Genomic DNA, 27,184 nt, shown 5'->3' on the forward strand with positions numbered 1-27,184 from the left:
ACTAGAATAAATGTCGCATAGACCAGGCGAAGGGGCTGCCATACACATAATACACACATCCATCTAAATAAAAGAGTTATGAAAATCCCAAATGAGTTCCTGCTGGAAGAATCTGTGCCAGCTCTGAACTCTTCATGTGTGAAGTAGAAGTTGGTGCCCCTCCTTGGCCAGCTGAATTGCCCCCAGAGAGTTTAACCCTCTAGGGAAACTGTTCTAAAACCCATCTAGACCCCTCAGCCACTTGTTGGATGGCAAGGAAGAGCCATAGGGAGGTTCTCCCTAGCCCCAATGCCAGGTCTTAAGTTAATCCTAAAATCTGGCAAGGCACTGAGGGGCAAGAGGAACTGGGATTCAGAACTCTTTCCCTTTCTCCAAGAGGTAGCTACCAGAACAGAACCTGGAGGCTGAGAGCCTTCTCCATTCACTTTCTCCAAGGATAGAAAAGGCCCCTGTTAAAGTAATCATAATCATAATAATAGTATTTTTTAAAAACTATGTTCCATACACTAACTGCTGGAGTAGATAACAAGGAAATCAAGTCCATCACAGTCTCTGTCCTCAAGTAGTGGATAGAACACAGGCCTAGGAGTCAGAAGGTCATGGGTTCTAATCCCTACCCTGCCACTTGTCTGCTGAGTGGCCTTGGGCAAGTCACTTCCCTTCTCTGTGCCTCAGTTACCTCATCTCTAAAATGGGGATTAAGACCGAGCCCCATGCGGACCAGGCTTAGTACAATGCCTGGCACACAGTAAGCACTTAACGGAATACCACAATTATTGCTATTATTATTACACGGGGCTTGCAATCTAAGGGGGAGAGGGAGAATAGATATTTCATTCCCATTTTACAGATGAGGAAACTGAGGCCCATAGAAGGCCCTGACTTACCCAGTGTCACATAGAGGGCAAGGTGGGAGAGCCAGAATTAGATCATTGGTCCCTTGACTTTCAGTCCTATGCTCTTCTCTGTCGAGGCAATGTTTCTTCAGTACATCTCTCCATCTCCACCTGACTCCAATGCACCCCTGGGTCACTAGAATCATTGACTTCTGGGAAAGAATGGGGCAAATTTCAGTCTAGTTCTTGCCTTGTGATAGAGCTACAAGTTGTCCTGGGGGATGGCCAGGACACATTTCTGCACCGGAGGAGGAGGAAAATAAGAGACGAGGGTGGTCACAAGAAAAAAAAAAGAGAGAAAAACAAAGGTTAAATAGGTGGAGAAGAGCTACTGTCATGGAAGAAAGGCAGGAGATGGGTATAGTAAGGGAGATACAGGAAAGCAGGAACAGGGGAAATTGAGAGGTAAAAGGACAGAGGAAAGAACAGACGGGGAGAGCAACAGAGGAAAGAAGTGTTAGAGAGAGAAAAGAGAAGATGAGAGGTAGGAGGGGATAAGGGATGAGGAGGAGAAGATGAAAGGAACAGGGAGGACTAAGAGAAGAGAGAAATCTAATCTCAGGAAGGGAAGTCCTAAGGGGAAGAGGAAAATAGAGGGAAGTAAACATTATAGAACATCAAAGAATTAGCAATTCTGTGGGGGTGGGGGGGACATAGAATGTGTAGTTAATTCAAATTAGATTCCTCCAAATCCTGCTAAGATTAATTTCAGGATTTACTATTATGCCTTTAGCTGAGCTCAAATGTTTTGTCATCAAGGCAAATGACAGGCTAATAAAAAATTTCCAGTTTGTTTGCTTTTTTGCCATTACATCTACAGCACCCCTGGTCATAGCACTGCCTTCAGATATTTAAACTCCATTTTCTCCCTATTATTGTCTCATATAGTGACCTTCATAGTGACCCCATTAGTCTGTTAGCACCTGGAGGGCAGGGATCTACTAAATGTATTGTACTCTCCCAAGCACTCAGTATTGTGCTCTGCACAAAATAAGCATTCATTTTACTGTTGATTGATTACCATGAGTTACCAAGGGCTCTCAAGGCTCATCTTTAGGGTTATGCAGCCTGGTTGTCCCTTGGGTCCTCAGATGGAAGGCTGCCTTGTCATCCCCCTCTAAAGCAAGCTTTAAGTGACTTGCTCTGAGTCACTGAGCAAACTGATGGGGAAGCAAAACCGACAACCCTTCAATTTGTAGGCTGTGGCTTTGCCCACTAAAGCAATACTGACTTCCAAGGTAATGCCTGAGGCTTTCATTGTGGAATCCCTTGGATGTGTGAATAATTGAAACCAGGAAGTGACTGAAGGGAAAATGTCTTGTGTAATGTTGCTGTTTGACTCCACTTGCAAACATTCTGTTTTTCCTTGCTGTTTCCAAAGATAGGGTGACTACTCATCCCCTGTTATTCTGAATGGTCTGGCTTTCAGCTGGTCTGTCCCATCAGGTACTGATCCAAAAATGGGTGCGGTTTATTTTCATTTTAAGCATTCAACCTCCCTTTATCTGCCACCAACTCAAGCATCTGGGAAGTGGGACTTGTATTCACAGAGATCTGAGTTGCTGGGTGGGGAAAGACACAGTAGCCCCGAAGCCATGGAGGCATCCTAGGAATCTACCACTTCCACGCTCAACACCATATAGGATCTGGAAACTTTCGCCAAGATCCTTTTCATGTGTGTCTTTAAAATTTTAATAGTATTTAAGTGCTAACTGTGAGCTAAGCACTGTACTAAGTGCTGGAGGTAGATACAAGATGGGGCTCACAATTTTAATAACCATTTTACAGATGAGGCAACTGAGGCACATAGATGTGACCTACCCCAAGTCATTCAGTAGACAAGTGGCAGCTTACTTGCTTGATGACACCTTTACATCATATCCATAATTTTTTTATTTATATTAATATCTGTATAACCCTGTAAGCTCATTGGGCAGGGAACGTCTTCCAACTCTGTTATATTGTACTCTCCCAAGAGCTTATTACAGTGCTCTGCACACAGTAAGTGCTCAGTTAATACAATTATCTACATAACATTACTTTGCATAGTATAACATGTCATGTCTGGAGTTCTATACAGTCAACAGCTACCTTAACCAAAGGTCAACAGGACAGAGACATAATAATAATGACGGTATTTGTTAAGCACTTCCTATGTGCCAAGCACTGTTCTAAGCTGGGGTAGATACAAAGTAATCAGGTTGTCCCATGTGGGGCTCACAGTCTTCATCCATATTTTACAGATGAGGTAACTGAGGCCCAGAGAAGATAAGTGACTTGCCCAAAGTCACAGCTGATGAGTGGTGGAGTCAGAATTAGAACCCACAACCTCTGATTCCAAAGCCTGGGCTCTTTCCACTGAGCCACACTGCTTCTCGACATGTTTCTTGATTACATGAAAATAGACCCCAGCTCAGGGCATAAATGAAATCAAAGTGGATCTGCTTGAAATTGGCCAGCAGGTTTAGCCTGTTGCATGACCCAGATAAGTCACTTCTCCGTGCCTCAGTTTTCTCATCTGCAAAATGGGGATTCAATACCTCTTCTCCCTTCTATTAGACTGTGAGCCCTATGAGACTGGGACTGTATGCAACCTGATTACCTTGTATCTACCCCAGCAAATTGTACAGTGCTTGACACATGGAAAGTGCTTAATACCACTATTATTATTATATTTTACAGAAAGTCAAGGGGAGGCCTGAGGGAAAATAAACAAGCTTTCCCTTACTTTTAGTTCCTTTTGGCAGGGATCTGAAACTGAGCAGGAATTGTGAGAGTGTCTGTGGCGGGCAGGCACTTGAGGACTCAGAGATAATGTGTCCCTTGGGCAGGGCTCCTGTCTAATTTCCACTTGTATATCCTTTCCCACTGCTTAGTATAGTGCTCATCACAAGTAAGTGCTTAATCAATACTCTTACTCCTACTATTAACCAGAGAAGATTCAGTTCAGATGAAGAAGGAAGTGAAGATTAGCAAAGCTTGGGTTGGGCCCATGTTTATTTTGAAGCCAAATGATTATTTACAAGGCTGTTCTCATACAAGACCATGATCAAAATGGGAAATAGTAGTCACACAGAAGACAGGGCCCTGTTTCAATGGGATCTCAAGGATGTGTATTGTCATACCTGGTGCTTAGTACTCAGTGAGTGTCAGGAGAAGGAGCCAGAGAGTAGCAGAGCCTACATCAAGGGAGGGAGAGGAAGTGTAATGGAATGGAGCCACTGAAGGAGACCAAAGATTAATATCTTCTGCTTCCACCCCTTCTCCACCCCTATCACCACCAGGAAAATGAACCCTCAGCTTGAACAGAGATGAGCATAGGCAGGGAACTATTTTTTGAAGCCATTCAAATCTGATTTGTACCTTTGGGATTCCAGCATCTTTAGCTGCAGAGATCTTTGTTTCTTAACAGTGTCTAAACAACCCTCTTACTGTATAAAGATAGGGCAAAGAGTAGGAAAATTAACCCAGTGATGCTGTAATAAATCCTCACAATTCTGCCTAAGCTTCCTAGCAGGTGTTCAAAATGCCATTCCCTCTCTGATTAGCAGCCCAAAGACACCCAGGGCACACTGCCTCTCTGAATAAGAGTTTTCATCTTGGGAAAACTCTCATTTCATCTCAGGATTCTTTCAACAAAACTCAGTAACATCACTCTGTTTCTGGAACCAGAGTCATCTCATTCTTGCTCTGAGTCCATTTGCATTTCCACTTGATGTTCTTCAAATTAGCAGGATTCGAAGGGCTGTGAGGGGCACCAGCCTGCTGTTAATTCACCTGCATTCTAAAGTCTTTATGAAGAGCTTTCATGGCCCAGATTGCACGTAAAATGATTCATAGGAAACCGACCGCTGGGAAACTGCCTAGGCTCTTTTTAATACATTCTGACACAGGTTCCAAGCCTCAGATGTGTCTACTCTCCCTGCTGGCTACTGCTTCTGCAATGCAGGACTGTTCATTATTAACATTAATGTTGCAAAAACTGTGTTAAACATTTGCTTGATGAGGATTTTAAAATTTACTGATGTAATAACCTCATTAAATCACTGATTGATGGCCTGATAGGTTTAAATAAGATTGTGATGGGGAAGTCAGACAATTGCTCCTTATTTGATTATATTCTGTCTGCTTTATTTAAATCAGATTTCAAAGAGGCAGATGTCCTCAAAAAGGAAAGTTAATGGAAGCAATAGGGAATTAGCATTAATGATTTTCTGGGTGGGTGGATTACTTAAAGGAAAGTCTGCTAAGATGGGGGATGGATGGAAAGGATCTGAAAGAGCAGTTCTGGAAAGTGCCTCGTCTTTTTTTTCCTGTTTGTTTTACTTGCCCCGATTGCAGCTGTGCTTGGGGAAAGAGGAAACACTACAGTGACAGAGCTGTGATTATTTACCAACATGAGATGTTTTTAACTTTTCTCCTCAGGTGTCTTGGGTCATCAAGAGACAAGCTCCACTAATTTGATACATTTATTTGTTCTTTCCCTTGACTGGAGCCTCTTGCCCACCTAAAAATGACTCCACAGGAGACCATAAGAAGAGACAAGATTGAGCAAAGTGCTGAGTAGAAACATGATAACCAAACTGGACACAATTCTACCCTGTCTCTCTTCTATCTACCCCCTGCACTTTGTACTATGCTTCAGTTACCTTATCTGTAAAAGGGGCATGAAATCCTCCTCCTTCTAACATAGACTGAGCGCCCCAAAGGGGACAGGGTCTGTGTCCAACCTGATTATATTTTATCTTCCCAATGCTTAGTACAGTACCTGGCAAATAGTAAGCACTTAAGTACTAAGAAAAAAACATTAAAGGAGGAGTGATTAAAACCAAAAGTGCCACTAATATTAGGGAGCTTCACTGCCTCGATTTTGAAGGACTTAGGGCAAGGATGATAGAAATACATACCAGCCACCACTACATTCAAGTTCAATCAATCACAGTGGAGAAAGGGATTAGAAATTGTGTACCCCAAAATTAACTGCCAAACCCAAATTCAACTCTTCAGTACCCTGCAACTGATGAGCTGGAATTGGCGATGCAAAAAAACCAAAACACAAACAGAACTAAGAAAATAGCCTCTGCATCGTTAATTGATAATGGCTTATGTTAAACCCTGTGTGTCAAGCACCGTTCTAAGCACTAGAGTAGATAGAAGCAAATCAGGTTGGACATAGTCCCTGCCCCATGTGGGGTTCACAGTGTTAATCCCCATTTTACAGATGAGGTAACTGAGGCAAAAAGCAGTTAAGTGATTTGCCCAAGGTCACACAGCAGACAAGTGGCAGAGCTGTAATTAGAACACAAGTCCTTCTGACTCCCAACCCTGTGCTCTACCCTCTAGATGCTGCTGCATCAAGGTGTTGTGTGAAAATGAAAACAATCATAGGCCTAAAATAGCTCTCGAGGTTCATGGACTGCCCAGGTACAGAGTCACTGTCATAGGATTCAGTGAGGCTAGACTACTGGAGCCAGAGAGGAGCTGGGTACATCCTTTGGAGATACCTTTCCTCTTCAGACCAACATCTATCAGGGGCTGGATTTGTTCCCAAACAAATCACCTATATCAGGTGTTCCAAATTAGGCCAGAGGTATAAATGACCAAATGACGATGCTGTGCCTGGCTCTGAAGCAAAAGCACTTAGCCACCATTAGAAATGCTTATGCCCTCAGAACGACAAACTATGGTGAAGAAAAACAACACATCTCCAAAGATTCAAAGTCATTTCAGGGAGTACCAACATTGAATACATTAATTGTTATGGGTATTTTCAATCCCAGAATCGGAAGTGATGCCAATATATGGAAGACAGTCAACAGGCCATATGGGATTAACAAACAATACCAAAGGCTTACTTTTGCTGCCTGAATATACCCAACACCATCTTGTGATGACAAATATTGTCTTTTGCCTGCCAAGTCAAGGGAAAACATCCTAGATGCATGCACAATTTAAACAGTGGCATTGAATTGACTCCGTCAGAGTCGGGTAGAAATTCAATTCACAACAGTCAGGTATGGAGCAGAATGTTGGGAACACAACTGACTCTTACACTTCACACTCCAAACTCACACTGTCCTTAGAATAACAGTGTCACAAAGTGGCTTCCAAGCCACCAAAGCAGCTCAACGTTTAGCTACCAGTGTGCAAGGATATCTACAAGCAGCTCTAGAGCAATATTGCCAAGGCAGAGTTGAAACAAAGAAATCAAACCACAGACTCCAAAATACAAAATGATTGGGCATTTCTTCATAATGCTGCAGTCTAAGAAGAAATCAAGTTACTGGGCACAGCTAAGAGGCAAATATGAATATGAAATATGAATCGCAGTCCCCGATAATTCAGAGAGGAGAGGACTTTTCAAATTAAATTAAAGGAAATAAAATTAAGGAACTTGCTTGATGGTGGTGAGAAGCCAGTACGGAAGAGATCTAGAGTTATGCAGACAGGCACAAAACCAAGAATTGCTACACATCAATAAAGACACTGTATTTACTCACATAGTTGCATCCACTACATAATTTCCCCATCATGATTTTTGAGAAAAAGATTTTTTTTTGTGCCTTGTAATTGTAAGCAGTGATAATTACATGCCTCAGAGAGGAGGAGAAAATGGAGTAAATTAAGTAAATTAGTAATTAAATTAAGGGCTTAAGTACTTAAATTAAGTAAAGTAATTAAATTAAATTAAGTAAATTAAGTAAAAATTAAGTGCTTAGTAAAGTGCTCTGTACACAGTAAGTGCTCAATAAATGCGATTGAATGAATGAGTAAAAAGGTGAGAACGTGGCAACATAGTAGGAAGGGGGAAGCAATAGCATATAAAAATATAAACCTAAATGCTACAAGGTTTGTGAATAACCAAGTACTTAACATGGAAGTGTTGAAATGGCAGATATAAAGGGATATAGAATGAGAATGAGAAATTAATTAGATAAGGTCTCCGATTTCAGAAGGGCTCTGTAAACAGGGAAAACAGTTGCCTGCTGAATATCAAGAGAGGGAGTTCCAGGGAGAAGGGAAAATGTGAGCAAGAGGTTGACAACAGGAGAGACAAAAACAAGGCACAGTCTATCAACTCTGTTATTGTTTACTCTCCCAGTCAGTAGAGTGCTGTGCACACAGTAAGTACTCAATATGAATGATTGATTGGATATGCTAGCTTGAGAGGAATGAAGTGTGCGAGCTGGGGTATAGTGAGAGATGAGTGAGGATAAATAACAGGGAGAGGGTTGATTGAGTGCTTTAAAACTAGTGGTTAGGAGTTTTTATTACATGTACAGAAAAATGGGCAATTATTGCAGGCATGGGAGATGTGTGCAGAATAATGTTTTAGAAAAAATATCCTGTATCCACACCAGAGCTTAGCGCAGTGGTTAGTACTTAGTAAGTGCTTAATAATAATAATAATAATGGCATTTATTAAGCACTTACTATGTGCAAAGCACTGTTCTGAGTACTGGGGAGGTTACAAGGTGATGAGATTGTCCCACAGGGGGATTACAGTCTCAATCCCCATTTTACGATTGAGGGAACTGAGGCCCAGAGAAGTGAAGTGACTTGCCCAAAGTCACCCAGCTGACAAATGGTGGAGCCGGGATTTGGACCCCTGACCTCTGACTCCAAAGCCCGGGCTCTTTCCACTGAGCCACACTACTTCTCTTCTCTTCTCTTCATGCTGCTTATAACCAGGCAGCAGAGTGAAATATGGGCCAGGGAGGGAAAATGGAGGCTAGAGGATCAGTGAGAAAAACCAACGCAACCATCAAGCTGGGATATGACAAGATTGAGGTACAGTGAGGAGGTTGGCATTAGAGGAGTGAAATGTGTTTGCTAGATTGTAGTAGGAAATCATGGAGGTAGGATAGGAGGGGGCAAGGTGATGGAGTGTTTTAAAGCAATGGTACGAAGTTTCCGGTAAGAAGATGCAGAGGTGGATAGGCAACCACTAGAGGTTCTGAGGAGTCCGGTAAACAAGGACTAAACATTTCTGTAGAAAAATGATCTGGGCAGCAGAGTGAAATATGGACTGGAGTGGGGAGGGACAAGAGGCAAGGAGGTCAGCAAGAACTCCTGATGCCGTACTCATGACGGGATAGGATAAGTGCTTGTATTAACATGGCACCTGTTCATTCATTCATTCATTCAATCGTATTTATTGAGCACTTACTGTGTGCAGAGCACTGTATTAAGTGCTTGTGAAGTACAAGTTGGTAATATATAGAGATGGTCCCTACCCAATAGCAGGCTCACAATCTAGAAGGGGGAGGCAGACAACAAATCAACACATATTAACAAAATAAAATAGAATAGTAAATATGTACAAGTAAAATAAATAGAGTAATAAATCTGTACAGACATATATACAGGTGCTGTGGGGAGGGGAAGGAGGTAGGGTGGGGGGCTCATTCTGGGAAGGCCTCCTGGAGGAGGTGAGCTCTCACTAGGGCTTTGAAGGAAGGAAGAGAGCTAGCTTGGCAGATGTGCAAAGGGAGGGCATTCCAGGCCAGGGGGAGGACGTGGGCCAGGGGTCGACGGCGGGACAGGTGAGAACGAGGCACGGTGAGGAGGTTAGCAGCAGAGGAGCGGAGGGTGCGGGGTGGGCTGTAGAAGGAGAGAAGGGAGGTGAGGTAGGAGGGGGCGAGGTGATGGAGAGCCTTGAAGCCGAAAGTGAGGAGTTTTTGCCTGATGCATAGGTTGATTGGTAGCCACTGGAGATTTTTGAGGAGCTGTTGGCATGGAGAAGAAACATTTTAGTCATGTTGTGAAGTTTGAACCAATGGGCACTTAATCAGCTCTCTTCTTCTTACCTTCCATCACTCCTTCCCCACTACGACCCTGCCTGTGCACTTGGATCTTCTAATACCAACCTATTCACTGTGCCATGCTCTCATTTCTCTCTCTGAGGACCCCTTGCTAAAGCCCTCCCTCCTGCTTGGGGAGAGGGCCTTCATATCCAACAATCCACAACTCTCTCCACTGTCAAAGCCCTCCTAATATTCTAACTCCTCCAGGAAGCCTCCCCTAACTTATCCCCACATTTTTCCTCCCTACTGTGTCACCCCTACACGTAGCCCCATCCACTAAGCACTTGGGCACCCACCCCATCTCAACCCTCACGCATAAGCACACATTCTTAGAGTTGGTTGCTTCCTCTACCTGCAGTTTAACATCTATATGCCCCACTAGATTGTAAGCTAATTGTGGGCAGGGATTATATCTACTTTAGTCTACCTTCTCAAGGGTTTAGTGTAGTGCTCTGTACAGAGTAAGCAATCATTAAATAGTTTGACTGACCAGATCCCCATGCTATCAAAAAAGTCTGAGTGTAAAAATCTCTCAAAACAACCACAGAATTTACTGAACTCAATTATCCCATTTGCAACTCTAATTGCACTTTTGATAGCACTTTCATTCAATAGTGTATACTGAGACAGTATCGTGTGCCAAACCCTATTTTAAGCACTAGAGAAAAGTACAAAGAAGTAAAAATAACCATTCAGGTACGATCCTTGAGACAGAGGTTTGTGAGCTAAGAATAAGGGGGCTCAGGAGATTGACAATATACACACAAAGAAAGACTGAAATGATGAAATCAGCAGAATCACGAAAACCAAAACAAAAATATAATGTAGCATGGCTAGGTGGATAGAACACGGGCCTGGGAATCAGAAAGACAGGGTTCTAATCCCAGCTCCATTTTATTTCTTCTGTGTGACCTTAAGTCACATGATCTTACTGGGCCTCAGTTACCTCATCTGTAAAATGGGAATTAAGAATGTGTTCCCCATGGGGGACAGGGACTGTGTCCAACCTGATTCGCTTGTATCTAACCCAGCGCTAAGAACAGAGCTTGACACAAAGTGCTTAACAAATACCAGCATTATTGTTATTACCATTATTAAGCCCATGTCAGCCACCTGACTCACCACCCTCACCTTTCTGCATCTGGGGGAGAATGCTTTCCCAGTGCTAAGTACATTGATCTGCACACACTTAGCATGTGATAAATACTACTGCTTTCCACCGGGCCACAGTTCTATCAAAGTCATTTATGGGCTGTAAAAAATATCAAATGGTAAGACAGGATTACAACCACCAAAGTCCTAGGACAAAGTGGGTCTCCTAGCATTGGATTTAAGCTTACAACACAACTGAAATGGATGCGACATGGGAGGAGAATAATAAAAACGACCGACAGCTCTGGGACTGCACATCTCCCAGCAAGTGAAACTCAGTGCCATCAACTCCATCTTGGCTCTGCTGTAGAAATGAGGAACATTTTTGTGGACTGAAAGTATCTTTTTAATCTTATCTGCAGAGCATTTTATCCCTAAGAGATTCCAGCAAGCTCCGATCGACCTCATTGCCCAGTTTCTAACAGACCTACCCTCCTACTGAGGGTCGAGGATAAAGTTCACTGTCCGTGCCAAGTGATTGAATCTCAGTGACATGAGTAACAAAAGTTTATCTTTTATTAGCAATTGTCTAGTTTATTTTGGCTTAATTTTGATATTAATTTTCTAGCAGATGGGCATGTGTGTCAATTCGATGGAACACAATTAAATGTGCTTCAAGGCTGTGTTGGCAACAGATGTGCCATTATTGAACATTCCAATTTGGAATTTGAAAAATGGATGAGGTACCTGGGGTCCCTATTACACAATCAGAAGAAACAATTTTCATTCCAAAAAGTTTCTAGATTTCTTAGGCAAAAGCTAACAAAAAATTCCTCTGCTTTCCCCTCATTTTTTTTTAAAAGAGAGGCTCAATTTGAAATCCTCTTTATACTCAATTGATCCATTTTATTTTGAATTCTAATCCTCAGAAGCTTTTTTCCTTAAACATACTTCCTATCAGAATGCAGAGCACACTCTGGAGAACAATTTAACTCAAAAGTGCAAGCCCCAACAGTAGAAAAAAAAAATAAGCCCCCTAACTATCTAGTTCTAAAATGTTTTAATCTTACTTCACCACACCTAGTTTACAATGAGCAGATGGCAATTGCCCAGATTATAGAAGGAGGCAAAATAAATACACAATTTAGCTTTGGAAAGGTATTGTTTAAGAGAGTCATTAAAGTAATGATTTTCAGTATACCATCTGCAGCAATTTCTGAGCTTAAAGTACCTGTTCCAGTGGGTTTAATGGGGTTTCTCATTGGCCAGGATCCAAACAAGGGCTCTCTGTTAAGGAATGAAAGCTGAAATGCTACAAAAAGTCACAATTTTCTTGGCATCAGGCTCAAACATTGTAAGCAGTCGAGGTTGTACATTCCTTTAAGGTAGGGATTGCATTTACTAACTCTTTTGTACTCCCCTAAGTGCTTAGTAAGGTGCTCTGCACAGAGTAAGTGCTCAATAAATACCATTGATTGATTAGTGGTCTACAGGAGAAAGGAAAGGGGCAAAGTTACCACCTGTCTTTTCCATTCATATTACTTTGCTTGCCACTGAGAGGGTGGTTGGAATGGTTCTTATGGTGGTAGGGACCTTAGAACAATGTTACTGAAGAGAAGAAGCATGGCATAGTGGAAAGAATACAGGTCTGGGAGCCAAAGGACCTGGGTTCTAATCCCATCTTCTCCATGTACCTGCTAGGTTACCTTGGACACGTCACAGCTTCTCTGTGCCTCAGTTCCTTCATCTGCAAAATGGGGATTCAGTACCTGTTCTCCCTCCTACTTTAACTGTGAGCCCTAAGTGGAACTTGATTATAATACTAACAATGGTATTTGTTAAGCACTTACTATGTGCCAAGCAATGTTCAAAGTGCTGGGGAAGATACAAGCTAATCAGGTTGCCCCACGTGGACCTCACAGTCTTAATCCCCATTTTTAAAGATGAGGTAACAGGCACACAGAAGTTAAGTGGCTTGCCCCAAGTCACACAGCTGGGATTAGAACCCATGCCCTCTGACTCTCAAGCCTGTGCTCTTTCCACTAAGCCATGCTGCTTCTCTCATGACATATCTACCCCAGCACTTAGTACAGTACTTGGCACATAGTAAGTCCTTAACAAATATCACCATTATTATTATTAGAGCAGGGAATGTGTCTGCTATATTGCTATGTTGTACTCCCCCAAGTGCTTAGTATAGTGCTCTGCACACGATAAGCGCTCAATAAATATGATTGATGATTATTATATGTAAACTCCCTGAAGGCAGGGGGTGTGTCTACCAACTCTATTGCATATTACTCTTCCAAAAGCTTAGTTCAGTGCTCTGCACAAAGTAAATCCCCATTGCATCCAACCTGATTAACTTGTAATTACCCCAGCACTTAGTACTTGGCCCATAGTAAGCACTTAACAAGTACCATAGTTATTATTATAAATGCCACTCCATAGCTCCTGAGTGCACTTGCCTCAAGATTCACTCAATCATATTTATTGAGTGCTTACTGTGTACAAAGCACTGCACTAAGCTTTTGGGAGAGTATGATATGACAATAAACAAACAGACACATTCCCTGGCCACACTTAAGGAAACATTTGTATCTAACAGTGTGAGCTAAAGCCCAGTGCTCCTCTTGTCATTGCAAGTGCAGAGGTCCAGTGAGGTTAACATATTCTTAACACCCATCATACCCCTTCATCATCTCTTTTGGATACTTTTCTCTGGAGAAAAAGCAGTTTCAATAGTATGTCACTCATAAATTCATAAAGGAACAGCTCAGTGATATTTTCATTTTAAAGTAATTCAGGGAGAGTTCACCCAGCCCCACCCCTTGTTTCTTCCCTGTCACTCTCCCCCAGCTCTTCAGGTTGGATTCATGTGGCTTTCTCTTTGCCCAAGACGTATAAATCTTTTCCAACACAGGTCTACATCTAGTCACCTGTTGGCAGCCTGAAGAAGATTCACAGTTTTTGACAACTTCCTAATGCATTTCTCACCATTTGCTAACATGGCCAACCTCATTTCCCCACATACTGAAAAAGGGGGCTTGGCAGGGGTGAATGCAAAAATCAACTCATACCAGAATTGGTCCAGGGAGCAGGGGCGGGGAGGTAGAGCAACAGATTTAAAGGAGCCGCTGCTGCTATAGTCTAGTGAGGTTCAAGGGACCCCCATAGGTTCCTGGGCTGAACCAGAGAAAGAGCAAAAGTAGTCTGTCTCCTGTGTCCTGGGGGAGCCACACTGGCCCACCACGGGAGCCGACAACCATGCTGGTGGCTGACTAACTGCTTGGGCCATAGGCCATGGCCCCTGGTGGCCTAGAACAGCTCCAGGGCATCAGGCAGGAGCTGGGACTACACTGGGGTGGCAAGAGCAGGGGCTTGGGAGTCAGAGGACATGGGTTCTAATTCCAGCTCCACCACTTGTCTGCTGTGTGACCTGGGGTAAGTCACCTCACTTCTCTGGGCCTCAGTAAGATGGGGATCAAGACTGTGAGCCGCATGTGGGACAGGGACCCTGTTCAAACTGGCTGCCTTGTATCTACCCCAGAGCTTAAGACAGTGCTTGACACATATTAAGCACTTAAATACCATAATTATTGTTATTATGTATCTACTCCTTGGCATACCTGGAGTGGTTGGCCAGCCCAGCCCATGCCAATATGGCCTCCCCTGTCTTGGTACTTCTGCTTGACACCAGAAGACAACATGCATCCACTCTGAAGACAGAAGGAGCACAGGTCCTTATTCTTTCATCAGTCATATTTATTGAGTGCTTACTGTGTGCAGAGCACTGAATTAAGTACTTGGAAAGTACAAATTGGCAACATTTAGAGGCAATCCCTACCCAACAACGGGCTGCTCCTCTCTGGATTACTCCTTCTTACTTCCTTCACTGGTGTTCGGCAATTCACATCACACTCTTTGTGGCCATTCAGCATGATGGGGTGGGAAAACGTTAAGTTGGATCCAAGCAGATGAAGCAGCCCCAACAGGGAACTGCTGGTCTCCAGGTTAGCCCAGGAGTTTGGATGATTAACAAAGGGCACACTGTCAGTCAATCGTATTTATTGAGCACTAAATGTGTACTAAGTACTGTATTAAGTGCTCAATAAATATGAATGACTGACTGAGCAACCTGTATTCCTCCCCCTGCACCAGAGATGCTCCGGGGGTAGTTGAAGTAGAGGAGACAAATTTGTGAGGGTGGAAGACCCTGAAATTTTTGTCAGTCAGACACACGTTGGTGAGGCCAAAGATCTTGGGATGAGCTAAGAGACCTAACTCATGATATATTGCTAGATGGTACTACATTACTGTTAGTCCTTAGAGAGTGTCATGATTCCAAAACATCCAATCAAAGAAGTCAGAGTTCAGAGAGGCAGCATGGCCTACTGAAAAGAACACAGTTTTGGAAGTCAGAGGACAGGGGTTCTAATCCCCACTCTGCCACTTGTCTGCTATGTGACCTTGGGTGAATTAACTTCTCTGTGCCTCAGTTTCCTCATCTGTGAAATGGGAATTGAATATTTGTTTTACCCACTATTTAAATTCTGAGCCCCATGAGAGACAGTGGTTGTGTAAAAACTATCCCAGAGGTTAGTTTGGTGCTTGGCACATAGTAAGCACATCAATGTCACAGCTGTTATTATTTTTGTTACTATTATTATTAGTATTATGAAGTGTCTGCAAGGGAGTTGTAGGGAAGGAAAGGAGAAACTACATCTCAACAGGCAAAGGAGCTGGATTGCCTACATTACCCTGTTGTCACTGAGGCTTTCGGGAAAATAGTTTGCCTCCACTGCAAGGGGAGGAGAATACACTTATCTCTAGGCCAGAGTCAAGCTTTTATAAGGGTCTGTGCAAACCTAAATCAATATCAATCAATGGTATTCATTTATTGAGCACTTCCTGTGTGCAGAGCACTCCAATAATAATTAATAATTATGATAGTTGTTACGCACTTACTATGTGCCAATAACTATTCTAAGCACTGGAGTAGATACAAGTTAATCAGGTTAAACACAATCCCTGTCATTCATTCAATCATATTTATTGAGCACTTACTGTGTGCAGAGCCCTCTACTAAGAGCTTGGGAAAGTACAACACATACGGCTCACATTCTTACCAAGCACTTGGGAGATACACTAAAATAGAGATAATCCTGCAGCTGGTATAGATGCTCCAAATGTAAATTTTCTCTGAAATTTCCAACTGATAGCAGAATTACTTCTTTGCTGTCCTTATTTCTAAGACTTGGTATAGTATATTCTCAGACATTTGCTCATGAATATCTGTTACAAACTCTTCACTGCCATTGAGGAATTGCTTGTTTAAAAAAAAAATTGCTCCCAAAGCACAGATTCTAGTCATGAATTATTTAGCCTCTTTCTTAACTGCCATGGGGTTTGTCTAACAACAAAAAACAACAACCCCCCCACCAAAAAGACCCACTCTAAAAGTATCCACATAACCAAAGAATCCCTCCATAAGCAGTCCCTCTCTCTGCTATTAAATATTCATCCCAATAGATTCTAAAGCCTTCTCTAGCCCTTTATTAGCTTTCTTGAGTAACACTAACAAGAATATGCCAACTGTATAAATATTTAAGTTTAATTAACCTCACAACGCTCCTGTGATTTTTTTTTATTCTATTCACTTTGAGGGAAAAACCTCTGAACTGAGAAATGTGATGTACAATGAATTATAGAAGGGTGAAGCTGAGATTAATTTCAAATGAAGTTTATTGGATCAGAGAGTGCCTGCCTATTATACCTTCCTGCTAGTCACCTTTTTAACATGAACACTAAACAAGCACCCTATCGCTACTGCATGCTTGACTCTTCTACCTCTGGCTCAAACTCTCCTCACAGACAAATCAGTCATACACTCACCTTCTTCAATGGATATTCTCCTGCAAATCTCCATCTCCTTAGTCATGGTACCTCATTAGCCACTTAGGCCCTGAGCACATCCATTTTCTTATTCCCTACGTGGGAAAGGGACTGTGTTCAACCCAATTATCTTGTATTACCCCATGGTTAGTACAGTGCTTGGCACATAGCACTGAAATACCATAAAAAAACAATGTGGAATAGTGGAAAGAATATAGGACTGCAAGTCAGGAAACCAGGATTCTGATACTGGTTCCACCACTTGATAGTTATGCGTTACTGAGCAAGTCATTTAATTTCTCTGGGCCTCAATTTCCTCATTTATAAAGTGGAAATTAAATTTCTATTCTCCCTTCCCCTTAAACTGTGATCTGAGTGTGGGACAGTCTGATCTGATTATCCTTTACTTACCCCAGAGTTTGGCACATTGTAATCTCTTAAACAGATACCGTAATTACTATTAGTTAGATTATTTTTGGCTTGATTTATCTGGATGATTGTTTTCTCTCTCCCCTTCTTCTTGCCTGCATTTATCTGAGCAAATGAAAGCAGAGATTAGCATTTATCCAGTGAATTCAGTATAGGAAAGTAAACTGGATTATCTAAATCCCCAAACCCTTCATTTACCCTTCAATTCCTTTGTTTGACTCCCCCTATAGACACAGGATTTTTTTTTTTTTAGCGACAGCAGGGTAATGAAATTCTTAACTGTAAACCCCCCAGAGAGAAAATTTTGATTGTCCATCAGCAGCAATATGCATGCTTCAAAATTTAGCTTTTTAATATATATGGATGGGAGTAGTTTTTATAGACCCAAAATATATGTCTAGACCTGGAAATGTCCTGTGTTAGAACAATTCAGGTCAATGAAGCCTGAACAATAATTACCCTCCTCAGATGGATTTGTCTTAAGTCTGGCTGTTATTTATGCATATTTATAAAAACATATTATAATATAAATGCATACATTTTAGGTTGAAGGGAAGCACAGCTTTCTCTTTCCTGTATGTTGTCAGGAGATGCAGCATGGCTCAGTGGAAAGAGCAAGGGTTTTGGAGTCAGAGGTCAAGGGTTCAAATCCCGGTTCCACCACTGTCAGCTGTGTGACTCTGGGCAAGTCACTTAACTTCTCTGTGCCTCAGTTACCTCATCTTTAAAATGGAGATTAAAACTTTGAGCCCCCAGTGGGACAACCTGATCACTTTGTAACCTCCCCAACGCTTAGAACAGTGTTTTGCATATAGTGAGCGCTTAAATGCCATTATTATTATTATACTCTCCCAAGCACTTAGTACAGTGCTCTGCACATAGTAAGCTCTCAATAAACACAATTGAATGAATGAATGAATGAAAGTGTGTGTGTGTGTGTGTGTGTGTGTGTGTGTGTGTGTGTGTTTGGCAGGCATTGATCATTTTATTTATTGTAGTTGGGGGGGTAAGTTTTTATACCTCTGAAATCCAAGTAAAAAGAAAAATGCAACAAATAAAGTTTAAAATTAATCACAAGCAAATCTATGAAAATGAATGTAGTTCTTTTGAATAACAATTTAAAAAATGTTTAAATGTCAGATCAAACCACAGATTTGGCCTGAGATGACTCTCTATTGAGCCCTTAATCAGAGAGACCCATTTAGGGATTCCATTTTTAAGTGTAATTGGTCATGGTTAAAACAAGAGGCAATTAATAACTGTGTGAGTATGTATGGAATGTTTAATGAGCTAACTTTACCACATTTTAATTACAAAACTGAATGGCATTGCACATTTGAGTTCACACAGGCTTAATCAATTGGTAAATAAATGATAAATGTGGTCAAACTAGCCCAGAGATATAAAATGCTCTGCCACATCAAGCAGTTACTTCTGTGAGAGTAAATTAGCTCCCAACATCTAAAGAAGTGTGTAGCTACAAAGTTAATTAAGAAAAATACATTTCACAATGAAAATAGTACTCAAAACTTACCCTGGACTGTGCCAAGTCTCCACCTCAAGGCTAAATAAAGCTCTTCTTTATATAAAGCTCTCTAGTGTCCAAATGTGGCATGAGCAAAGAATTATCCTAGGTGGCAACTCCCATGAGGATGCCAGGATGTGGTAAGAATGAACATCTCGAGGATCAACTACATATTGTGCCTTCTTCCATAACGTTTTGCCATCACTTTTAAGATGGGGATTGTCATTTCCCAAATATGTGTTGTCACCTCCATTGCTCCAAACCCCTTGGACCTTCCTGGTCTCCCTCCCACTATTCCCAACCTTCCCCTACTTCCATTCAAGGGTCAGTGGCACCAGAAGTGGAAGAGAGAGAGGAGTAGGACAGGGAATAGTAGGTAGAGGGAGGAAGCCATGATGGAGGCAAGTCCACAGTGGCTTGTGTCAACGAGCCTAGACTCGTTCCTAGACTGTGAACCCATTGTGGACAGGGATTGTCTCTATTTGTTGCTGAATTATACATCCCAAGTGCTTAGTACAGTTCTCTGCACACAGTAAGTGCTCAATAAATATGACAGTGAATGAACAGTGATCCAATTGAGGGGCAGCAGCACTAAGCCTATGATTTCCTCTGTGCCACCAATCCACCCACTTTCCTTATCTTTACTAGAAAAGCAGCATGGCCTAGTGTAGTGAAAAGGGCATGGGCCTGAGAGTCAGAGGATGTGGATTCAAATCCTGACTCTGCCACATGTCTCCTGTGTGATTTGGGGGAAGTCACTTCACTTCTCTGTGCCTCAGTTACCTCATCTGTTAAACTGGGATTAAAACTCTGTCCAACTTTATTACTTTGAATCTACCTTAGCACTTAGAGCAATGATTGGTACATAGTAAGGTCTTAATACTACTTTTTTTATTCTTCTTCTTCTTCTTATTACTCCCTGCTTCAGCTCTGTGGAGATTTCATAACTGAGGCAGGAAAAAAAAGTCTGTTACTGAGGAAAGGCGGCTTTGGAACAGTCTAAATTACTGAATTGACAGTCTAAAGTTCGGAATCCAGTGCTTCACTTCTGAGGCTTAACTACCTCCCCTGTTAAACATGCCTACAAATAACAACAACAATATTTAAGTGCTTACTTTTACCAAGCATTGTTTTAAGCTCTGGGATTGACACAGTTAATCAGGCTTGACATAGTCCATGACCCACATGGGGCTCAGAGTAAGTAAGAGGTATTTTATCCATTTTATAGATGAGGTAACTGACGCACAGAAATTTAAGAGACTTGCCAAGGTCACACAGCAGACATGTGGCAGAGCCAGAATTAGAACCTGGGTCCTTTGACTCCCAGGCACATGTTCTTTCCACTAGGCCACCCTACTTCCTTACAAATGTGAGATGGAGGTGAAATCAGGTGGAAAAAGGGGAATCCACATGAAAGATGGTCTCATTGCCAATTGAGTTCTCTAGATGAATAAATTTGCATTATGCAACTAAACTAAAAATAGGCCCAGTAATTTCCCCCAAAGTCTCCTTTCTCCTTTATGCAAGACTGTAGCTTCTATCTGCAGGTGGAGGCTGGGCCTTTTAGCAATCACTGTCCTTCATAATTAAAGTACACTTCCCTTTAAGATACTTTGAAAGGAAAACCCATTTTAATTTTGTTTTGTCATCTATGGTAATTTATTAGCTTCAGTCAGACTAGATAATACACTACTTTCAAGAGAGGGAAGAGAAAAGCTGAAGTCCTACTTTGCATTAACCTATTATCTGGATATCCACTTGAAATGTCCAGTTAATTCAGGTCAAAGAGGTTATTTTCATCCTGAACTCTCTGGTTAATTTTATCCTTTAAACCTGATCTGATTCCATCAACATACTTCACAAGTGTATGGTGAGTGATTTAGGTTGGGTCTATGCATAGGCTTACTGAGGTGGATAAGGCAATCATCCAGATAATTTGTGCAAAAAAGTCCTAATATTGAAGGAAAAGTGTTTAGAGAATGTGAATCCTAGAGGGCCATAAGTGCACACTTAACGGCACTGTCTTACCATTCGACATATGCTTGGAGCTTGTTAGATGAAATGTGTTTTATAATCACAAACTGCTTTAATCCTTTCATTTTCATATTGCCAGGAAAACACACTGAAGCCCTTTATCTGGTCACAATTCTTCCATGTTGCTCTAAATCCATTTGGATTCAAACTTTAAAGCCAGCATGAGTCCAAAATGAAAGTGACCAGTTCTTGGGGAATTAAATGGGCTAAAAGCAGAGCTTGATTACATAAACCTAAAATCTGCTTTATAAAGGCTCTGCTTCCTACCATCAGGAAAAGATGATCGCCACTAATGTCATCTGTTCACATCCTAAATGAAAATGCATGAAGCCAGCCTCATTTTCTTAGCTATCCAAACAGACAAGAAGCTTGAGCTGGGAAAAATGCCTGGTTTTAGGTTATATCAGCCCATTTTCAGCTTTTGGTAGCATCCGATTTCGGAGCAGAAGCAACTTGTCTGGAATACTGACTTATGGGGGATGGTGAGCAGAAGCCTGAGTAGAAAGGCACACACTCAGGGCAGGGAATCAAGACTACCAATTTTGTTTGATTGTATTCTTCGTCATGCTTAGTACAGTGCTCTGCACCCAGCATGGACTCAATAAATACCTTTGTGTGAGAGAGGCATCCAGCCCCAGCCTGCCCTAAAAAGCTTCCTGATCATTGGACAGGGACCCATTCATTGTGGAACCATAGCTCCTGCCTTGGCACTGAACTCTCCTCACTCCTAGGCTCTTCCCCCAACCCTGGCTCAGCAAATGTTAATACACCTGTCTGAGCCAACTTTCACAGCTCCAGTGCTTAGGTGAGCTCTCCAAAACCTTGGTCTTGCCTGCGGCCTTCAGAGCTCCCTCCCTCTTTGGCCAGGAGGAGAATAGATCTAGAGGGAGAAGAAACACCCAAAGGACTCTTTGGATTGGAAAGCATTTGGAACCACCCACACAGCCCTGCTGTAACCTGATGGTGAGGGGTAAAATGTTGCCTCCACTCCAGTTGACCAACTCCACCATTGAGAGTTAAGCGACAAACTCCCTGATGCAATAAGGAATGTCTTGCTAAAATTTCCCAATAAAAGCAGTCGTATTTGTTGAGCACTTACTGTGTGCACAGCAGTGTACTAAGTGCAATACAGAGTTGGTGACATGTTCCCTGCCCAGAAGCCAATGGTATAGAGGGAGTTTACAGTCTAGAAATAGGATACCTTAAATGTAGTTAACTCATCTCTTTAAGAAACTTGTAGCTTTTTACTTGAAAAAGTAGTTTCAAGTAAAACCTCATCACTCTTCCTAATATGCAAATTATTTCTAACACTATCGTCTGCGGAGATTGCAGTGGTGGACAAGTCTCAGTGTAGCCTCAAAAATGTCAGGGCCAAGAATCTGCAAGAAGGAATGGATTAATAAATTCAAGGACCCACCCAAGCCCTGCACATTAAAACCAACTGAATGGTGATATATTTATGAGTAGAGAAAGTTTTTCAAAGATGATATGACTGCCAGTACTATCCTATGTGGAGTGGAAAGATGACTGACATTCCAGTTCAATTATGAGCATATGAATTTAGTGCTGGGGAAGGAAGTTTGACTAGTTGGAGTATGAAGTTTAGATAGAATTTTGTTTCTTTGATGATGAAATGAAGTTATAGCTCAAGTCACCTAATAACTTTTCCCTTCCCTTACTTCTTTCTTTAGAGTTGCATTGTTTTATAAATGCAGAGGCTTCATATTTCATTATTATTTCTTATTCACCCTTTTTTCCAAATAATAAAAAACCTCTATAGTTTCTCCCTTTATGAGGATATCCAGATTAATTTGTATTCCTAAAGCTGAAATCAAATATTTTTAAGACTGCTTAATGATAAAGCTGTAAATCTACAACTGGGCAATGGTCCAAACAAAATGGAAAATATTTCCTAAGTCATAAACAAGAACATGAATTTTTATTAGAATTCAAGGTCTCTGAACATTACTGACAAATACTTGAAAAGAAATAGAAAAGAATTTGAGGGAACCAAATGCTTATTTCTTTCCATTTCCACTCAACTTTTTTCTCATTTCAACATAGTCTGATCAATTCCTTATTGTGTTAGAAAGCACTGATCAATTTCAGTCCCATTTAATAAGTGTTTTCAAGAACAGAAGCAATGTGCAGTGAAGGTAGGAGAGAAATCTGTTTGGGACAATTAACTAGTAAATTTGGTCAATATAAACAAGCTGTTTGGCTAACTCAGGCAGGGAAAGACCCTCTTTTTCAATAGCAAGGAGTGATAAGTTGACTGAATAGCTCACAGAGTTTTTCTAATACTGGTTAACTAGCTCATTGGAAGCAATCCATGTCATGTAGCCATGGTTACTCCTTTTATAGTTCAGGATAAAGTGCAGGTGTCTAAGGATGCTCAAGGTCAGTTGCACCTGAATATCAAATGAAAATTTTTGAGGAGCTCTGAAAGGAACGCTGTCAAATTTGACAAGCCACGGTATTGAACTATGTTTCATAATAATAATAATAATAATAATAATAATAATAATAATAATAGTGGTATTTGTTAAGTGTTTACTATGTGCCAGGCACTGTACTAAGCACTGAGGTGGTTACAAGCAAATCAGGTTGGACAGAGTCCCTGTCCCATGTGGGGCTCACAGTCTCAATCCCCATATTACAGATGAGATAACAGGCAGAGAAGTGAAGTGACTAGCCTAAGGTCACACAGCAGACAAGTGGTGGAGCCAGTATTAGACCCATGACCTTCTATATCAATAGATCTTTTTTCCAACTTTTCTTGGAAGAGCCGATTCATAATGTGCTGACATTAGGGGAGCTGCACATCTGAGTGGGAAACAGAAGATTCTCTCTTTCCTTAATAACTGAGCTAATCACTAGGCCATGTTGTGTCTGAAAGGACTATGGCCATGTTACTCAAAGTAACACAAAAACATTTAGATTATTTATTAAATTTAAGACTAGGATATTCCTCTCTGATTTAGTGAAGCTATACTCTATACTCTGTCAAGCTAATTCAGTTGTGATTTGTCATGATCATTTATGATTTTAAAAAGTCATTTTCAGGAGTGTGTCAATTTGGACAAGAAATTTCGATGGTAGAGCATCTGATGCCCATTATTATTAAGATATTTTTTTCAGAAGCCATTGTCAGAGTTGCTTTATATCTGAATCCTTTCACTTTAAGACCAAATTTTTTTAAAATGAGAAAGCTTGTGAAAATAAACAATGGCATTTTGCATCTTTCTCCTTGGACTTATCTTAAGCAGGTCCTAAACTCAGAGCTACTAGATTGGAGATCCCATTCAAATCCACCCCTGGTTTTCTAATTATTATTAGAGGTATAATAATAAATCCACCCCTGGTTCTCTAATTATTATTACAGTTATAATAATAAATCCACCCCTGGTTCTCTAATTATTATTATAGTTATAATAATAAATCCACCTCTGGTTCTCTAATTATTATTATAGTTATAGTAATGGTATTTATTAAGCCTTACATTGTACCAAGCCTTAAATTAAGTGCTAGAGTAAGTAACACTGTAAGCAGATGAAGCAGCATGGCCTAGTGGAAAGGGGATAATAATAACAATAATAATAATAATAATAATAGTATTTGTTAAGCGCTGACTACGTACCAAGCACTGCTCTAAGCTCTGGGGTAGATACAAGGTAATCAGGTTGTCCCACATGGGGCTCACAGTCTTCATCCCCATTTTACAGATGAGGTCACTGAGGCCCAGAGAAGTGAAGTGACTTGACTAAAGTCACACAGCTGACGTGTGGTGGAGCAGGGATTGGAACCCATGACCTCTAACTCCCAAGCCTGTGCTCTTGCCACTAGGCCACATAAGTCAGAGGACCTGGGTTATACTCCTGGCTCTGCCACTTGCCTGCTATGTGACCTTGGGAAAGTCATTTAATTAATCTGTGTCTCAGTTTCCTCATCTATAAAATGGGGAATTCAATACCTAATCTTCCTCTGGCAGACTGTGAGCCCCATGTGGGTCAGGGACTGTGTACCACCTGATGAGCTTGCATTTACCCCAGCACTTGAACCTAGTATGCGCTTCATAGGTACCACAATTACTATTAAGCAGATGAGACATGGTCCCTGTCCCACATGGGGTCTGGTCTAACAGGGATGCGAACAGGTATTGAATCCCCATTTTACCGCTGAAGAATCTGAGGCTCAGAGAAGCTAAGTAACTTGTCCAAGGCCACTCAGCAGGCAAGTGGCTGAGCCTGTATTAGGACCCAGCTCTTCTGATTCTTAGGTCCAGTCTCTTTCCTCTAGGTCATGCGGAGGCAACTCAAGCTAAACTACCACCATCTCCCAGGCATTCAATCACAGAACAGGAGTCTGAAAATAAAACGACCCATTTCAGGAGCAAACATCACATGTAGCAGACTCCTTTAGCAACGCAAAAGACAAAAAGAAATCACCATTCAGTGGAGCAAGGGGTCTCAAGGGGAATATGTTTTGGGTCTGTATTCCTTAGCCTTTTCAAAAAAATGTTATTTGGTAAGCACTCACTTGGTACAGGCTTAAGGCATATTCTTGCAGGTTCTTGGGTTGAATTACTTGTGCATAAGGGTTACTTCTACCATCAGGTAAGGCCACAATTTTGCCTTCATATTGATTCATAATGTAGAGTTCCAATGGAGATCACCAGCTCCACCAATCAATCAACAGTATTTATTGAGCATCTCTGTGCACAGCACTATTAAACTCTTGGTAGCACCCAATAGAATTAGCAAAGATAATCCCTGACCTCAAGGAGTTTATAATCTATCTAATCAAAATTACAGGTAAGAGGAACTAGTAGAGCATATACTGTGCATGAATAAGTGCTATGGGGAATTAATGAGTACTTAAGTACCTAGGAGGACCAAAAGTGCTGATATAGGAGTTGGGGAACATATAGTGAAGAGATGAGCAATTAAGCAGGGGAGGCCTTCTGGAGAGATGTGATTTCAGACAGCTTTGAAATTGGGAAGCACTGTGCTTGGTCAAATTTGAAGAGGGAAGGAGTTTTGGGCAGTGAGAAGCACATGAGCAAGAGGTTGGAGGTGGGTGAGATGAGACAAGTTCAGTGAGTAGGGTAGCTTCAGAGGAACAAAGTGCGAGCTGGGGGTTAGTGGGAGGAAAGAGTGGAGAAGTGCGAGGGAGAGAGAGCTGTTGGATTGCCTTAAAGCCAATGATCAGCTGTTTGTGGTTGATGCAGAGAGGAATGAGCAGCCACTGGAGATTTTTTGAGGAATGGAGAGGCATGCACAGAACAATATTTTAGAAAAAATGATCCTGGCTAGCAGAGTGAAATATGGATTGGAGGGTGACACTAGAGGTAGAGAAACCAGCGAGGATGTCGATGCAGTAATCAATCAGGGGTATGACAACTTCCTGGACCAGCATGGTGGTCATTTGGATGGAAAGGAAGGGCTGTATCCTGGAAATGTTATAACAAAAGAATTACTGGAACTTGGCAATATGTTGATTCTTGCAAGTAGAGAAGGAGCCAGCAAGAGAAATTGAGAATGACCATACAGAGAGGTAAGAGGAGGAAGCCAGCCACGGATGTAAATGCCAGCACCCAGACTGGGACCTCCTCACAAAATGAAATTGAGTGGCAAAGCTGTGGCTGCTGATGAGCAAAGAAGGAGCTAAGGCAGAGGCTCTCTGCCTCGACCTCAGGCCCCTCTGCCTCCACTGCTGCCCCTGCTCCCCCCCCCCCGACCAAATCTCCACCACCCTCATTGCCTCTACAGCCTCTGCCTCCCTGGAACACCAGTTCTATGACATGCTTTTATCCCATAGCTGAATTCAAGCTCAATATAGCTCACTTCCAGTGCTGCTGGCAATGAGCTTAGGAGTTGAGGAGGGAGAAAAACAAGCATTCCTGAAAGAAACAGCAGAGTTACAATCAATCATATTTATTGAGCGCTTACTGTTTGCAGAGCACTGTACTAAGTGCTTGGGAAGTACAAGTTGGCAACATATAGAGACAGTCCCTACCCAACAGTGGGCTCACAGTCTAGAAGGGGGAGACAGAGAACAAAACCAAACATATTAACAAAATAAAATAAATAGAATAGATATGTACAAATAAAATGAATAAATAAATAGAGTAATAAATATGTACAAATATATACATATATATACAGGTGCTGTGGGGAGGGGAAGGGGGTAAGATGGGGGGATGGAGAGGGGGACAAGGGGTAGAGGAAGGAAGGGGCTCAGTCTGGGAAGGCCTCCTGGAGGAGGTGAGCTCTCAGTAGGGCCTTGAAGGGAGGAAGAGAGCTAGCTTGGCGGATGGGCAGAGGGAGGGCATTCCAGGCCCGGGGGATGACGTGGGCCGGGGGTCGATGGTGGGACAGGCGAGAACGAGGCACGGTGAGGAGATTAGTGGCAGAGAAGCGGAGGGTGCGGGCTGGGCTGGAGAAGGAGAGAAGGGAGGTGAGGTAGGAGGGGGCGAGGTGATGGACAGCCTTGAAGCGAGGGTG

This window comes from Tachyglossus aculeatus, chromosome 21 (assembly GCF_015852505.1).
Source record: "Tachyglossus aculeatus isolate mTacAcu1 chromosome 21, mTacAcu1.pri, whole genome shotgun sequence".
NCBI classification, from domain to species: Eukaryota; Metazoa; Chordata; class Mammalia; order Monotremata; family Tachyglossidae; genus Tachyglossus; species Tachyglossus aculeatus.